This window comes from Microtus oregoni, unplaced genomic scaffold, assembly GCF_018167655.1.
Source record: "Microtus oregoni isolate MIOR12 unplaced genomic scaffold, Mior012 000005F_ref0000423, whole genome shotgun sequence".
Classification (NCBI taxonomy): Eukaryota; Metazoa; Chordata; class Mammalia; order Rodentia; family Cricetidae; genus Microtus; species Microtus oregoni.
The window spans coordinates 45,277,609-45,295,661 of NW_024543064.1; the positions used below are offsets into that span (position 1 = coordinate 45,277,609).

The 18,053-nt window shown below is 45.6% G+C and overlaps 1 protein-coding gene across 1 annotated transcript in view; it reads right to left on the reverse strand.

The window, feature by feature from the left end:
- Dab1 (DAB adaptor protein 1) overlaps nucleotides 1-17,774 on the reverse strand; it is a 1,107,419-nt gene extending 1,089,645 nt beyond the window's left edge. Inside the window, exon 1 of the mRNA XM_041652236.1 lies at nucleotides 17,583-17,774. The gene's annotated coding sequence lies outside the window, so the exon portion shown is untranslated. The remainder of the gene's footprint in view (nucleotides 1-17,582) is intronic.
- Nucleotides 17,775-18,053: the final 279 nt, after the last annotated feature.

An 18,053-nucleotide genomic window follows, 5' to 3' on the forward strand; every position in this document is an offset into this window, starting at 1 on the left:
TGGAGTTGAGGAAAAATAGCCCAGGCACAGTAAAACATATCCCCAGCTGACACTGAAGGAATTCTGGGTGCCTGTGATTTACTTAGTGTCTAAGACAATGTGTGAAGCACCCAAGGCTGGAGTCTTCACCAAGAGTTACTTGGCTACCCAGAGACCACCTCGGAAACCCTACAAACACTGCAGGAGCAGCAGGTGCCTACCATACCCCGTGGGTGAACTGGAGACTCCAGAGGGCTTGCCTTCTCCCGGACTCCCATTATGGTCTCCAACTCAAAGCACTCAAACACCTTTCTCATGGTCTATAGAAAGAGGCTCAGGTCATGAAAAACTTGATGAAGGTCCCCCAGATACTTAAGGTTCCAATCCAAAGTCCAGAAAGTCTCACTCCTCAATCTGGGATCGCCTTCCCATGTTGCACTAAGCGCTGGACCACAGACATTTGGAATTTTAAAGGAACTCTCCATTTTAGCTCTCCGAATACGTGACAGCTTCTCACCCCAGATTGTTCTCAGCTCAGTATGAAAACATATAACAGAGGATGAATGCCTGAGTGAAAGAAAGACCTAAACTTAAATTATTCCCAAACGGCAAGCTATTGTCAGTGATTGACAGCCAGCCTCGACACTCACCAGTGACAGCCACACACAAAGTAAGCCTTCAAAGAGAGCTCAGTTTTCTTCAATTAGCAGAGCTGAAATGAAACCATTTAGGAAATTATACTATTGGGCGACTGGTGGATTTTAAACATGATGAGAAAAATAAAGGCTGGGCTCGATGGTAACCAGCAGCAGAGCCGGGGCTCTCAGAGATGCCTGGCTTGGGAGCAAGCGGGTCCCGGAACTCATACCCACCTGCCTCCCTGCCATAGGTTCAGCCTGGACACAGTCATTCTCTCGTTAACTCAAACCTCATTGATTCTGTGCCGCATACAAGAGCGCTGGCAACAGCTGAAGGGCTGTAGTCCATGCTCCCCTCTCCCCCGGCCTCCATTCCCACCCTCACCCCTACATCTCACACAAGGATTCAGTGTGGGATACTTTTTTTGACAGATGGCATAGAGAGCGTTGTGGGGTACTAGGGGAGAGCAGAGACAGACCTATGAAGACGAAACTCCACACTGCATGGAAAACTGTCATCTGTGGTGTAAGCGCCAGCCCAGGGGGAAGTGTGCTCAGCCATCAAGAGAAGAGCAAGGGTGGCCAGGGCAAAGGGCAGGTGGCTGCAGAAGGAATGGACCTCTGATCTAACACAGCACCTGTCCTTTGGCCCTTGTGCCTTACACAGCTCTGGAAAGCTGCAAGGGCTCAAGTCGCTCACTAACATTCACTCAACAAACCAGGACTGCCAAGGCTAGGGGGACCCAAGAACGAGGCACACATAGGCTAGACCCAGTCCTCAAAGGAGAACCATGTCACAGGATGGGACTTCCTCCTGAGGCAAACACGGGAGGTGACATTCATTCAGCTCAAACCTCTGGGGTTCATGGACTCTCTAGGTTCAAGTCCTGGGAAAATGGACAAGGGAAACCAGAGAAAGGTAGGCATCCATTTGTTTGAAACCGAAGTATGGGATGGTTTGACTCATCTGGACCCCAGAAGAACAGAAAGATGAAGATTCAATCTCATCTCTTACACTGTCTTCAAATAGCGGTGTAAGGAACACTCAGCCCTCTGGATGAGTCAGCCACATCCTGCCTTCCTACCTCCACCTGTGCCTGGGTGGAGTTTGGTGCAAATTTAAAATGCTAATTAGGGAATATTTAATGAAGCACTACTCTGAGTCAGTGCTCACTTTGTTTAATACCCATCAGCAGGCTGTGGAGTAGATCCAGGGGCTATCATCCTTGCTGTACAGTGCTGGGAACTGCAAGGCGAAGGGGTGAAATGTTAGCCACTCTGTAAGGGACAGAACCGCTGTTTGAATACAGCATTCAAGCCCCAGCCATGGGAGCATCCCAATTCAAGACCCTTGCAAATTCATCTCTTCCCAACTACCTGATCTCTAAGGGTGAAAAAAAGGAAACAAAGTTACCCAATACAGGGGCAGGCACACACCCTCTTAGTCAGAAGCCTGCGTATTCAGCCTGGCCCCCATCTTTGTTCGTTTTGTCTTCCTGTAGTGGGATGGGGATTTAGGGGACAAAGAGATGAAGTAGTCGCTTCTCTCCTGCACTTTTGACACAATCCTGTACAGATGATACGCTACAAGATCCAGAACTGAAAGGACTGGTACCTGGATGTTATAACCCAGCAGGCTTTTTAGTCCTCTAAGCCCCTAAGTCAAGGGCTGCCTGGAGAACGTGCAGACTCAGAGACCACAGTCAGATTGAGGTTGGGTCCTGGTCTCTCACAAGCAGGCCACTGGTGGTGAGCAGGGCCCAAAGAGCCCCTCTGAGAGGGTTCCACTCTGCTGACCACGGGCTAAGGGCAGCCCAGCAGCCTAGGGAAGGGAGCAAGTTGCAGCTCCAAGGTTAGTGAGGGCCCAGTCACGTGCAGCCAGAGGCAGCCAATTAAAGTTAATTGGCCACCTGTTGATGAGAAGCCCCTGGAGGCAGAGGCCACTGTTGGACTTTGGAGAGGCCTATGCTTGCCCCTCTGCCTGCGACCTGCCCTCCTACCTGCAAATACCTGCCCTGTTCTGACTAATGAGCTGGTGCCACTGAGGGAGGAAGCTACAGGGGGAGGGCACAAGCCGCCAAGAAGCACTTTCTCCTAATAAACTTTCCAGGGACACTCCTGAAAGCCACGGTTGGATTCTCCCATGAATGTAGCCCCAGGTTCTGAGGGGCAGAGGCACAGAGCAACACCTCATTTAGCAGGGGACAAATGGCCTGCTTTCAGCCCAGCAGATAAAACATCCTGCTCAGATAGGGCCCTGCGCAAGACAAGCAAGACACAGGGAAGATGCCCAGCACCTCCCAGCTCAAGAGAGCCCGGGATGGCTTCAGGAAAAGAATGGAAAGGTGGTGTCTCTTTCAACCAAGCCAGAAGGCAAAAAGCAACATGAGAATAATGTTGCAATCAAGATGAACATTAGCAGTCACGGGAGTTTATCGGTGTGCACACGGCCTTCCTAGACTATAGCATAGGTCCCCACCCACCATCTCTTTACAACAACTTCAAACAGCACGAGAGAAGAGAAGCAGCTTCCCCACCTTACTGAAAAGCACCTGGTTGATGGGGGTGGGGCCAATGCTAGGGAATTGGAAGCTTGAGGCCAGTGTCACACAAACCCAGCACTGTGGCCATGGTTCAAGTCAAACCTCTGCATTCCAAACCCAGACTTTTTAATCTTCCTGCTATGTTTGTTTGTTTAAGGAAGTTGTTTCATTTTTGATCACAGTATATTAAGAGTAGAAAACCAGACATATTAAACAGCACAATTAGCTTGCTTGCTGCTGGTCCCCGACACACACACACACACACACACACACACACACACACACACACACACACAGAGAGAGAGAGAGAGAGAGAGAGAGAGAGAGAGATTTTCACAATTTCTCCCTCTTCCACCATCTACAATTCAACCTCTGATAATGAAGACTATTTATGCAAAAGTAATAATAAAAATATGGTGGTGTCTCTTTAAGACAGTAGATGCCAGACACCGGGCTGCTTTGGGTTATAATAAGGACGTAAGGCAGAAAGGCTGGTAGGAAGGGAGAAACGCGCACATGGGAGTCAGTAGTGTTCCCCCCACACAGTAGGGGAGCAATCACTGTGCGCTGAATTGAACGTAGTAAAATAAGCAAGGAGCCACGGGGAGAAGAGAGAGAAGGTATTCTGTGGAAACCCGGCTGCTCTCTGTAAGACGCTCTGCTGGGAATTTGGCACAGGGAAGACATTTGCCACCTTCCAAGCTGGTTCCCAACATCAGTTGGAAGCTGCCACTGTCAGAACATCACACATGGAAAGAGAGCACAGCAGGACATGGGCTTCCAAGGGGACCCTGGGAAATGCCTGAGCTTCACGGCAGTCCTGATACTGGGTCACCTTGGTGTCATGGTGTCTTTCTCTTTCTAAGGAGAAGTTTTAGGGCAGAGAGAAGGTTGTAAGGAAGGCAGGGTTGTTAGTGAAATTCGAGTGACAATACAGTCGCCAAGGCCTGATGCCAGGAGGCATACTCCTTCACCGCTGTTGGGCTCTTCCAGGGGTGAGTTTGCCTGGTGGGGACTTCTGTCAGTTTCTTACTTTCCCATCCTCAAGGCACTGGTGGTTTCAAAGCACTTTGAAGTATGCTAGAAATATCTCCGCTCACCACTTCCCACCCCTGCCCTCAAGAAGTGTCCAAAGGATGATCACCATAGATTGGTCAACAGCAATAATAATGATAATCCCAGTATTACCAAAATAGCCAGCCTTCTTTCCTCTGTATTTCATTGGAGGACCTCACATGTATTATTTTATTGGCCCTTTGAAAAATAATCCTGTGATGTTTAACTTGGCAGTGGTTGTACAGTGACATGGTGACAGGGTCACATGGTCACTTTAAGGCCTGTGGCCCTCACCAGGACCCTTGTAGTCATTTGCATAACCACTATATCCTAGACATTTTCCTAGCTGCTAGGATACAAAGATCAAGACAGTGCAACTCGGGGAAGTTCTCATAACTCAGGTAGTCAGAGAGACCAAAGTTCACGGCAAGTGTAGATATGAAGAGATGGCTGGGGGCTTCGGGCCTTGTGGAAGGGAGCACAAAGGGCTCCTCGAAGGAAATGATGCCTCAGTCTGGAAGAGGAGGTGAAACTTTGTCAAATGAAAAATGAAGGGCAGGGACCAGCACTCTGCTGTGGGGGTGGGTGTAGAGAGCAGCAGGTACAGAGACAGGAAGGGCAGCAGAGCATAGTCATGGGCAATGGTCTTCTCAACAGTGCAGAAGAGAGAGAGAGAGCTGGGTGGTAGGCAAAGAGAACACCGGAGAGAAATGAGATTGAGAAAATGGGGTTTGAATGGATATCTGTCAGGCCAAGGAGTTTGGAGCTCATCTTGAAGGCTAAAGCGGCTTCTGGAGTTTTCTGAGCAAGTGTGCGATGTTCTAAAGAAACATTCACTCCACAGTTCCACTCTACTCTCTAGGGGGCGTAGCAAGCTCACAGCCCTTCCAGCCTCTCCTCTCAAAGGAAAGGGGTGATTTGTTCTTCCTGTAAAATCAAAAACAGCCAACAAATGTGGAAGAGAAGCAGCTATGCTCTAGGCTCAGGCAGGGTCATGCCTGCCCTAAATTTGTGCTCATTTTATTTTTATGCAGAGCCCCCATGACCATGGAGTATCCAGAGACATTAGTTGACAGGCTTCCGTGAGGTTTGAGAGATGGATTCTAAGCGAGCAAATATTGGTGCACAGAGTAACCACAGAGCAGTTTGGATGAAGAACTCCCCCCACCCTGTCCCTAGAAACAGTATTGTCCTCAACCCCCCAAAAATCTCAGGGTATGATGAGTTTCTACCTTTAAGTCCGAGTAGGGCTCTCAAGTTTCTCTCAGTGTTCCATGAAAGGCCAACTGTGCACTCCAAAAGGGACAAGATGAACTGTCCCCATCCGCTTAGATTAGAAAATGCCAGAAGCTACAAAGCCTAAATGTTCTGATCAACTTTAAAAGCAATAAGACTTGTGATTTCTGCATTTTTCTTATAACTGTTAAAATGGCAGGAATAAAACCAAAACCTATGGGAGGTGGCAACTGCCTCATCTCCCTGTAATCTGAAGTATTGGGTCCAATTACTATCGCTGATAGAAAAATATAATGCCTAACTATGATGAAAAAAAAAAGACTTGTGATTTCATCTTTGACTAAGTCGGGCTTACCTCTTATTTAATTTTTAAGTTGAAGAGAAAAAGAATACTTTTACGCATCTTCCCTGGAAGCCTTCTTCCCCTTTCAAAAGGAAAACAAATGCCATTCTACTTTGCAAACAGGGAGAGCAGTTGTAATCAGCCACATGGCTAAAGCAAACTCAATTCCAGAGCCAGCCCAGAGTAAGGGGAGGTTTGCTTTTGTACTAATCAGGCAATAGGAGCCTGTGGGGTGCAGAGACTTCAGGCAGAAGATGATGCAATCTATTGATTATCTGGGCACCCTTCATAAAAAACAGTCAGATGCACAAGCCCTCAAACCCACTTGTGTCGTTCACGGGGGGCTGATGTCCCTCTTGACACTCAGCAAGTTGTCCCAACACACCTGTGTGTAAAGCATGTGGCCTCCACACCCGAACCTCTTATAGCTGGAAATGGGAGTGAAGTAAAAACTAAGGACAGCTAACCTTGAGTAGAACCATAAAACATTAGATAGGACAACATGGACTAAATCACAGAAGAAGAAGAAGAAAAAAAAAACAGCCAAGAAGTCCAAAGGGTCCTCAAACCTTGAATTATTGGTTACTTCAAATCTTTTCTTGTATTTTTCATTATTGGAGCAAGGAGGGAAAGACTGGAAACCAAGCTGTTCTTGCAGCAGGACTCTCTCAGCCTTCACATAGCAGGGGGTGGGCGCAGAGGAAGTGGGCGATGTCTGCCTTGCACACAAACTTTGGCAAACTTACAAGCAAGCTGAGAGGACACCAGAATGAGAAGAGTCAGAGGGACTGCTTGCTGTGTCTACCAATACCCGGTCTCCTCATCTTCCAAAAATGGAAGCTCCATTCTGGCATAAATCCACTCAAAATAAAAACAATAATCCTTAGTCTCTCTTCTGTTAGGAATGAGAATGCAAGGCTAACTTGTAGGTGTGACTCCCGGCCGTGTCCTTAAAATACACGGGAGCTCCTCTTCTGCTTCGTTTATCCATCCCTACCGTCTGGCCAGAATGAGGACATGGTGATGTCACATCTTGGACCATGAAGATAGCATGGTACCCGAGGGATGAGGAATCATCTAGTTAAGGGGTTGGAACCTATGACTTCCTGGCTCACCGCCTCCCTGTGGGCTCAGACATGTACAAAACTGAGACATGCATGACTATCATTATAAAGACACCTTTGAAACACTTTGTTTAGGGCCTTGGCTATAAGCAATTGGACCGATGTGCTAATTCATGGAGACAGCATGTCACCATATCAAGGAGTTTCACTTTAACAGAATACAGTTGCAAGGAAAAAACTAACAGTGCAACAAAAGTTACATCTCTACTGGAAAGCGACACTCTTCAGACAGGGAAATGGCACTCAGGCCAAACCTGGTGGCTATGAACTCATCACCTACCGCTCTTTCAAATGGGCATAATTCCTGATTATATTAATTCACAGCTATAGCTAATACAGATTGAAATACAAGAGCACTGAACATAAAACTAGATCAGCTGACAATAACACGACAAGACGCACAATCCGACAGTAAAAAGGAAGACACGGAAACATAAACCATGGATATGAGAAGAATCAATCCACACATAAAAATATAATTTTAAAATCTACGAGGTCAGATGTCTGGGGCTTCTCTTATTTAGAGGCAAACAATCTTGTGTCTCAAAATAGCCTATAAGCACATCGGGTGTAAGCTCAGCGTAATAACGGATGTTCACAACGATATTTCTGAATCATTCTATTTTGGAAAGCATGGAAGTAATTCATTTATAAGTATTTTCAGAACATTAGTCATCTTGAAACTTTGCTTATTTGAAATATCTCAGTCCATGTGACACCATGCACATAAATTATTCCACACAGATCATAGTTAGATGAAATATATTTAGGTAGCCCATGCATGGTCAATGTTTCTAGTCATGTGTTTTCTAGCTCCACTTCTTCAGGTCTTGCCTAGAGGTAATGACCTAGAGATGAATTATACACCCTGACTGTGGGTCTAGTCATCGCTGCTGTCAGGAAATGCCTAGTCTGGTTTAGACACAAACAAAGAGATCATTATAACTTGGATCACGCCTCTATGTGGGGGAAATAGATGTGATATAGATAAATGAAAAGGAATATCACCATCTACCATATAAAAGGTGTTCTGATGAAATGAGACATACCTAACCCAGAGGAACGCTGGGCAAAGATGATGAATGGGGGACTCCAAGTCTCATAATGAATATGAAAAGATGCTCCTGCCTATCAAACACCTAGAAAATACAAAGCAGAGGAGCAACACAATACCACCCCATTGCCTGTGAGGCTCAAGAAAAAGAATGATCCCATTTGCTGCCAGCAAGAGTAGGAAAGGTTACTCTGTACATGGGAAGGAAACATGAGTTAATGCGTTCCTTGGAAAGTTATATGGCGCCATCTACTATACTTTAAGAGAGACCTATCCTTCCACTGAGGGAAATTACTTTGGGGCATCTACTCGTACGAGTTACAGCATCAATAGAAACAGTAAATGTACAAGGCTGGCAATTTCAGCATCATTTATAAAAATCTGTGAGCAAAATTAAACTCATGTCAGCAAGGAAATGGCAGAAAAAGCTGTGGCATATTTGTTCTATTAAAAGTATATAGTCATTGACAACAGCAGTGTATCCATACCAACTTACTCAAAAAAGGCTGCTTTGTGTGTGTATCTGTCTGCCTGTCTATATGTATGTGTGTGGTATGTTTGTCTGTGTTTGAATACACATATGTATAAATGATAGTAGAAGAAAATTTAGGTCATTAAGTTAATTTGTAAACAATCAAAAATCTATTAGAAAGTAGATGTCCAAGATAAAATACTATAAAATTAAATATACAAACAGATGCGATTTATGTGTGCATGTATACATACTTGCATATAAATCAGAAGAATCACAAAATGATAGATAACACAAAGGACTGTAATTTGATTGGATTTTTACTAACATCTTATTTTTCTAGACTTCATTTTTACAACTAAACTCGATCATTTATATGTTATAAAATGATAAAAAAAAAAAACAAAACCACCCGTATCAGTGGTGTTCAAGATTGGTGTACGTCATTCAGAAAAGTGACTGCAGGCAGAGGTAGCTGACCTCAGAAGTAAGTGACCAGGCCATACAAAGGAAGTGTGAAAAGAGTTGCTGCAGGCAGGAGAAACTGTATAAGTGAAGGTGTTTGGGGAAAAAGAATTCAGGGATTATGGAGGCGTTCTGCCTTAGAGACAGCAAAAAGTTCAAAATTCGGAAGCAAACAGCGGAAGTTGTGTCTGCAGTAGACCAACAGCTACAATAGACGTGGTCATCATAATGCATTTACAAAATGATCTTTACTTAACATTGACAAACGAAAGCAGGGTGGCTGTTAGCCGGCTCCACAAATGGACATATATTTTGAGAGCTTAGGACCCTGTCCATGGTGACACCATGTGTTATTCTCAGATATAAACTTCAGTTTGGTGACATTTTCATTTTAAACCCTCCTTCCTGTTGGTTTCCAACTTCCCTGTAAATATTTGCTTGGAAAAAAATGTCACCAAAAGATCTAAACTCCAGCAGGGGCGGGGGTCAGTTTGAAACACAAAGCTGCTGCATTTTGCATGTTCACTAAAGAAGTCTGAGACCTGTGGCTCAGAGCTCATTTCAGAAAAGAGATGCCTTTATTTATTAAAAGCCAATAAATACAAATGAATTTTTTAATATTCACATTCGTTTAATAGGAACATGTGCTTTGACAGGTAAATTAAAAGGTTATCTGATGTCACCAGGTCACCTGTTTTTTGCAATGTGGCTATTTGGGGACTCTTTTTTAATAATATAGTATTCTTACACTGTCACTAATAAGAAGATAATAATACCGCTTCCTTGTGCAAACCAAAAAGTGACACACTGTGGTCCTCTGCAGCTGATGCCAACCCGAGAAAAGCTCTTCTCTCTGACACAAGGTGTCTTTCACTCTCTGTCCCAGGCTTCAGAACACAAAGGACCCAGTTTACCTATCCCCAGCTCTCTATTAGAACACATGGCAGGTAATGTCATTATTATATTTCTAAGGAATTGAAAGCGATAAACAAAACATCAGGCAGCATTTCATATAGCTGACAGCTCAATAGGAGGAAAAGACAGGAGGAAAACTCAGTTAGTAAAATGCAATACTATAACTTTTTAGACAGTAGTCCCACTGAGCATTGAGAAGATAAAAAAAATATAAGAAAGTGTTCAGGATTTCATGTTTAGCTGGATGTTAAGAGCAGCAACAACTGGTGGTGGTGGTGCACACCTTTAATCCCAACACTCAGAAGGCAGAGGCAGGCAGATCTCTGTGAAGCCAGCCTGGTCTATATGACAAGTTCCTGGATAGCTAGAACTGTTACACAGAGAAAACCTGTCTCTAAAAGCAAAACAAAACACACAACCACAACAAAAGAGCAACAACACGCACCAGTGAGGAAATCCCAGAGAAAGGAACTGAGAACTGACATTAACACCAGACCTACTACAGGGTCACAATCCCAATCCTAGTCTTAGTAGAGATGAGACTCCCAGCCTTCTAGAACCTCATAAGACTTAGTCTCCTAGTAGAAAAATATGAGATTGTTTTGATATAATGGAATAGCATGGGAAGTACCATAAGCAAAAGATAAAACATCTCGCTGGGCGGTGGTAGCACACTCCTTTAATCCCAGCACTCGGGAGGCAGAGGCAGGCAGATCTCTGAGTTTGAGGCCAGCCTGGTCTACAAGAGCTAGTTCCAGGACAGGAACCAAAAGCTATGGATAAACCCTGTCTCGAAAATCAAAAAAAAAAAAAAAAAAGAAAAAAAAAGAAAGATAAAACATCTCAGTAGAGACAGCTTTTATTAAACCATCAGCAATAATGCTGTTGGTGTTGCTAGTACTGCTGCTGCTGCTGCCGCTGCTACTGATGATGTTGATGATGCTGCTGATGATGCTGATGCTACTGATGTTATTGCTGCTGCTGCTACTGACAATGCTGATGATACTTATGATGCTGATGCTGATCCTGATGCTGATGGTGATGATGATATTGATGCTGATGCTGATGCTGATGATGCTGATGCTGATGCTAATGATGCTGATGATGATGGTGATGCTGATGCTGATGGTGATGGTGATGATGCTGATGCTGCTGATGATGATTATGCTAATGATGCTGATGATGATGGTGATGGTGATGCTGATGATAAGGTGGTGTTGGTGGCAGCGGTGGTAATGATAATGGTGGTGGTGGTAACAATGGTGCTAATAATGATGCCAGAGGTTGTTCCAAATGCTTAGAAACTGTAGTATTTCACAGAGCTCCCAGAATCTTGTATAACTGATCAGTGAGGAGTACAAGTCACTTATTTTAAATCCCAGCTCCACTGGTTGGCATCTTATGTTCTTCCCAGGTGGAATGTGAAGATAAACCAAGTTTACACATCTGAAGCCTAGAGAGCAAAACCTTGCACATAATAAATGTTTTTTCCTCTTAAATGGAGCTCTTGGACAGAAGGGTCTGCAAGGCTATGCTCTAATATGCCAGGTGGTTAGCAACAGCAATCCAGACCCAACTCAGCACAGTAGGAAAAGCACCGTTTCCTGGGTCCAAAGGGCTTAAGCTGGATGTAGGCTCTTCATGCACCACGATCCCGGACAAGGGACTCAATGTCTCTGCTCCTTGGTTAGAATCACAGCAAAGACTTCATCATTGCCATGTTGGCACCATTTAACTGAGGATAAAGTGAAGACCATAACACTATTCACAGGATTAATACGAGGATAGAATGCGAGAATGGCGGGTGCAAGTTCAACCACGTGTCTGACTTACAGGAAGCCGGCAGTAAGTGAATAAGTAGAATTCTAGTGCATTACCCTACCCAAAGTCAAATATCAAATCCACTCTCTTATGGCCTGCAGTACCTACTGCAACACTAACAAATTATTCAAATTCATAGTTTTCAGCCATCCTATAGGACCAGAAGTCACATCTACAACTATTCCCCAGAGTCTCAAGCCATATGGTTCTAATTAAAATAATACCTTAAAATGTAGTTGAGTAGAACCAGGGGATAGAAGGCTCACTTAACAAAATTGTTACAGAAAATGTTGACCCTTCTAGTGCTTTAGTCTCCAGACATGGGTGACAGTAAAGCCCACCCCTTTCCAGTAGGAATGTCTATAGCCACCCTTTGTGCAAACCACTGACTCACGGTACACAACTAAAAGCAACAGGTTTTACTCCTTTCTAGGATCAGCTCTTACATATAAGGATACACAATGACCCATGAGCTCAAGTATCTGGGCTAGGACTCTACCTTCTACTGTCTCTAGAAGCTTGACTAATGTATGTGAGACAGATATTTTTTTCTGTAGAAAGAAATTGATACCTATTTTATTTACTGTTCACTAGCTGTGAAGAGGTACAATAGCCAAGCAAACTTATAAAAAAGTATATTGAGGGTTTATAGGTTCAGAGGGCAAGTCCACGACCATCATAAGAGGAACAAGACAGCAGGCAGGCAAGCAAACATGGTGCTGAAGCAGTAGCTGAGAGCTGACATCCTGTTCCATAAGCATGAGGCAGAGAAAAGGAGCTAGCTGGATATGTCATGGGCTTTCAAACCTTATGCCCATCCCTGGTGGCATAACTCTTCCAACAAGGCCACACCTCCTAATCCTTCCCAAACAGATCTACCAATTAGAGACAAACTATTCAATATATGAGCCTATGAGAGCCATTCTCATCCAAACCACCACACCAACTCCCTGGAAAAGTAACTGAAGGCTTGGGCTAGAAGACTCAAAACTTTCATGTTCTGAGAAAATACTGGGTGCATAAAACTATAGTGCTTATATCTGATGCTCTCAGGTCTTTATGTGGTGAAATAGAAAGCAGATAGACAGTAAAAGGAAGGTCTGAGTTTCAACTGTCCTTTTTCTTTCTGACCTCTTGAAGCCTAGTGTTCTTCTGTAAAAGTAAGAATTGTGGTGTCATCACATAGGGTGATGGTGCACTTAATGGGGCTATTCAGTGAACATTTTAAAATAAACTCAGTTCATATTATTGTCTCATCGTTTCAAATGATCCCAGTGGCTTGCCGTGCTCATATTTCCCACAGCTGCTGGGCATCACCTACATGTGCATCTTCTGCCTTAAGGAGCATGTGTGTGCCTGCCTGTACTCCATGGTCCACAGATACAATCTAGTTAGGAAAACATGGCATTAAGTCCGAGAAGCAGCACAAATGTTTAGCAATGTATGTTCAACATAGACAGTATGTATTTAAACAATCAAGGGAGGGATTGTTATATTTATCTTAAATGGTAGTGTACCATTTGACTGTTTGAAAAATTTTATTATTTTGTAAAAAAAAATTAAAGCAAGAGAAAATAAGAAACGGTGTTGGGGCTCATGCCCATAAACCCAACACTCAGGAGGCAGAATCAGGAGGAATGCTGTGAGTTTAAGGCCAGCTTAAGGTCTGTAGTGAGTTCTAGAATAGCAAGAAGGTCTCAGAGTAATGCTCTTTACAGAAAGAGTAGAGGGAGAGTATGCAGAGGGAGAGAGGGGGGAAAGAGGTAGGGAGGAAGGAGGTAGAGAAAATAAGGAACAATGGGATAATGTTAAGGGCTCTGACCATCCTACAGAAGCTCCTAAATGAAGTGGTCACTAAACTGTAATCATGCCTATGCTAATCGCTTGTGGTATGCCCTGGAAGGAAAATGAACTGTCCCTTGTTTTGAAGGAATGTACAGTCTGTTGGAATATATAGATCCTGGAAACTCCTGATACCTACTTCAAAAGATGTGTGTGACAAGAACAGAGGGAAGAGGAGCTCCACGAAAGACAAGGGTCTTTGTGTGATATTCCTTGTAAGATGGCCCTTGAGTGATGAGTTCAGCTCCCTAGACTGAAGAACAACATGGTGGTTTCCAATGGGCAAAACAGCAAAGGTACCAGTACATGTAGAATGCCAATAGGATACAAATGCATATGTAGACCCAGGTGGATGTAAGTGTGGCATGCATCAGTGTGTGAGGGATGCAATACAGCTGTGCCTGTGTATACTTGTGCATGCGTACAAGTCTGTGTTGGCACGGCTAGGAAGCAAATAGGGGTATGGTTTTGGAAATGTGTGATTGGATGTATGGGTATAAATAGACTGTGTATTTATGTGAAGGTTTGTGACACTGCTTGTGCATGTGTGTGTGTGCATGAGCTTATCTATTTATAAGCACACTTGTAAATGTGTGAATAATATATTATGTGTATATTTGTCAGCAAGATTATGTATATATACAAGAGTGTGGGATGCTGTAAGTATACCTTGGGTGTGCATATGTGAGATGAATGAAGCATGTGCATATGTGTGTGACAGTATGTGTGACTATGTATGTATGTTGGGATGTATGCCAAGCTGTATGCTTATGTTAGCATTACTGTATGTATGTATAAGTTGTGATTTGTGTGATTCTGTATGCATTGGTAAGAGGGGGTACAGTACTGGGTGCAAGTCATGGGGTGTATTATTGAAATGCATGTGTAAAACACTGGGAGGGAGGGAGGGAGGGAGGGAGGGAGGGAGGGAGGGAGGGAGGGAGGGAGGAGGCCAACCAGTGAAAGCCCTTGATGTCTGTGGTCAGGAATTTGAATAATATGCTCTAGGCAGTGGTGTGCCCTTTCTGGTTTTGATCTGGGAAGAAATGTGATCAAAGGCATGTTTTAGAACGATCATATCAGCTGCAGATGGGCCGGTTCCAGAGGGCAGAAGATTAGCTGGGAAGCCTAAGTAATGCCTGCATGGGGGTTAGGAGGCCGGAGAAGAGAAATGGCTGACTTATTTTTCTATTACCTCACTATCCTTCACTTTATTTCCCTAAGGTTAAATAAATAGTACACACACACACAAAAAAAAAAAGTTGTCCATTCCATGGAAGAAAGATCCCCAAACAAAGGGACACCTCTTTCAAATCATTAGCTGCTCAGCCTCACTTGATCCAGCCAGAAGCAAGCTCTCCACTGGGCGCAGCAACACTACCCTGTAAACACATCAGTCCCGACCCCACTGCACCAACAGGGAACCCCAGGCAAGGATGAGAGGATGCGAGATGGACTAGCAGGCTCTCTGCGATTCAACACTCATTTAGTAACTGTCTGATCGTATCAAAGGTGCTTGGCAGGCCGCAGCCTCTCTGGAACAACTCTTGGGCAGCTTAAGGTCTTCTCTCACTTTTTTTTTTCCCAAGCCAAATGGTAGGACAGGACTTGCTTCATCTGAGCACTGTTCTTTCTCTTGGTGCTAATGTTGTTTTCTGTCCCTGTCCCCTGAATCTCCTCCACATCCCTTTCCTCTACCCCATCTCTCTTTTTTCTTTCCCTCTCTCAGACTTTATCTGAAATCTTGGCTTTCTCTGTCTCTGTATCTTCATTTCTTACCATTCCACCACCGCCCCTTTCTGTCTTCCTCTTCCTCTCTCATTGTTCTCTTCCCATATCTCTTCCTGCTATAAAAGGAGGGAAACAGTAGTCTATTTTAGTAAAAGAGCAAGGTCTTGGCTAGCACTAGAATCTACAACAAATATAGTCACTGCAAAGCAACTGGCTGAGTTGAGCTTCTAAGGGGAGAAGAAAACCCTTAGCAAACAGCAAACACTGTTTTTGAAGCCACTCATTTTGAAGAAAAGAAGAGCAACATACGGCTGGCAGTTGCCCCCTGGACACCAATATCACCAGGTACTCTTCTAAATGGGTAATTCCTATTTGCTAAGCAGCCCCAGCCATCTCCCTCCCTCTGCACTGGGAAAGATCTGGCTCTAGCGCCACATTGCACTGCCCAGCTATTCCTCCCACCCAGCACAGCAAGGGGAAAAAAAAAGCCATAAAATTCAGAACCAGCTCCTGTCAGCACTGCAGGCATTGCAGAGACCACTTGGTCCAAACCCCAATCAGATCACGGGTAGAGATGGGGGCTCTGAGACCATGAAACCCAAAGGGATCCCATTACCGGAAATCTCAATCATAAGACCTGTTGCAAAACCTTGTCTGTCCGAGGCAACACCTCCAGGTTTTTGCCTTGGGAACAGGATTCTACTGCCTTATATTCAGGTGTCTAAATAGATAGCAGCAGCTTAATCTCGGCACAAAAAAGGAGTTTAAAAGGCTCACGGTGCCTTTGGAATGCACTGCATGCACCCTGCAAAGGAGATGTGATGGGGAAGTGTGCAGGCTAGAAGGCTGCAGCGGTGGAGGACTCTACGCTCTGAAGACCTTTTTAATATGGCTGTATTGTAATACTGCAGTGCCAAACCCCACCGGAGAGGTTCCAAAAAAGAAAAGGGGGGAAAAAAGCCTCGCTATGCAGCAGAACTTCCCAGCCCTGGAAACAGATTGCCTCCCTTTTGCACCCATTTAATAATGGCTTTATTTAGCACAGTCGGGGGAGATGTGTGTTCTGCTAGGCAGTGCACAGAAAGCTCCGTCTGCAACGCCACGATTCTTCCTACATGAAACTAAGATGCAATCCTCTAAACTCAGCTTCTCGAAGCATAGCAACGCCACTGCGAGGAGGTGCGATTCACAGAGGGAGCCCCTTGGAGGTTTGTATGTGTGTGTGGTGGCGGGTCAGGCAGGCAAGGGGACACACCTTTCCTCCAAGCGGTTAGATACTCCATGCTGCCTGCAAAGTCCACCCAGACTGCGCTATCAAGGGTTAATTTCCTTAGCAAAAACTAAAACACACATACACCCTACTTCGTCAATCCCCCACCATCTCGGTCACCAGCGCATATTTGAATCCTCTTAATCTTAAATTCCAGAAACCCTCCCCCACGCCCCATCAGTCCTATCTTTTGGGAACAGCTCCTGCACCTGGGCTCGATTCCTGCCTCATCACCAATGGAAAGCCCAAAGAGCCCGGCATAATTATTTTTCTACAAGGTTATGCCTAATTGGCCACTAACCTAATTGATTAATCATCTCATTTTTCAAAGCAGCATCCAGGAGTCAGGCAAGCACGGAGATGGGAAAACGTGTATGCAATGGTCCAAGGGGTAAACAATACAGACCTAGAGAAAGACCCCCAGCCAGCTAAATCAAAGTGACCAGAAATGAAAAGAGAACGCCACGACATGAGCAGGGAAATGCGCACGACCATAGGAGGACCTAACCAGGAGCCTCTAAACTGCCAGAGTCCGGCAGGCTCCAACAGGAATGAAGTTGTTTTCCCTGGGGACCGAAGGGTTAAATGACTGCGCGCCAACCCTGTCTCCTCAGTGCTGGAGGGGAGCCGAATGCACTTGTCCCCTTCTCAGGCAAATCCCCCCCTAGTGGTCCTAAGGGTCGCCCCGGCTTTCTGACCACAACTTGATCCTCTGTGCGTGGCCCTCATCTGCGCCTTTGCGCGCTACCCAAAACTTTGCGCACACTGCGGCCGCCGCCTGGCCGCTTTGCGCGGCGGCGGAACGCGCCACCAAGTCCAAGTGCTGCGGGCAGCTCTTCCGCAGGCAAATCCACACGGCTTTGGGCATCAGACTTTTCCTCCGCCTCCAGTCCCCACGCAGGGGCTCCCTCGTGGCTGCGGGAACGCGCCTCCCGGCCCGCAGTGGGCATCGCGGCCGCGGCGCTGCGGACCACCACCCTGCAGTCTCCCTACAGCGCCCACCCGACGGCTGGACGCCTGTGGCCACCCTTGCCCTGACGCGCCCACCCCAGCCTTCCACACTGCGGCCACCGGGAGCAACACCTTCTCCTACCTTCCAGCCGCTGAGGACCACACTGCCAGCTCAGCCCTCTAGACTCATCATCCTATGGTTGCAGAACAGGGCGTCCGGACTCTGCTTTTGTTTCCTAGGGCGGAGAGGTCCGTGCGGGGCCAAGGAGCTGGAGACGCCACGGAGCTGGGTATCTGGGAGAAGGGAGGCTCACTCCCAGCAGCTCTGCTGGCAGCAGTAGTGGCGGCGGCGGCAGCCCTGGCAGCAGCAGCAGCAGCAGTAGAGATAGTGCCGGCTCTCTGCAGGCTACATCTTTCATACCTTATACATCACTACCGAATTCCCCCGAATAGGAGAGCCCTTCAGCATTTCGCCACCTAACGCTGGAGCTGGGGCTGGCAGCAGTGATTTGGCTGGACCTGGCCACAGTATGGACTCTGTTAAGGGGACAGGACCTCAGTACCCACTCGCCACTCGCAGACTCCCTCCTAGACAACAACAGCACCTCCTATA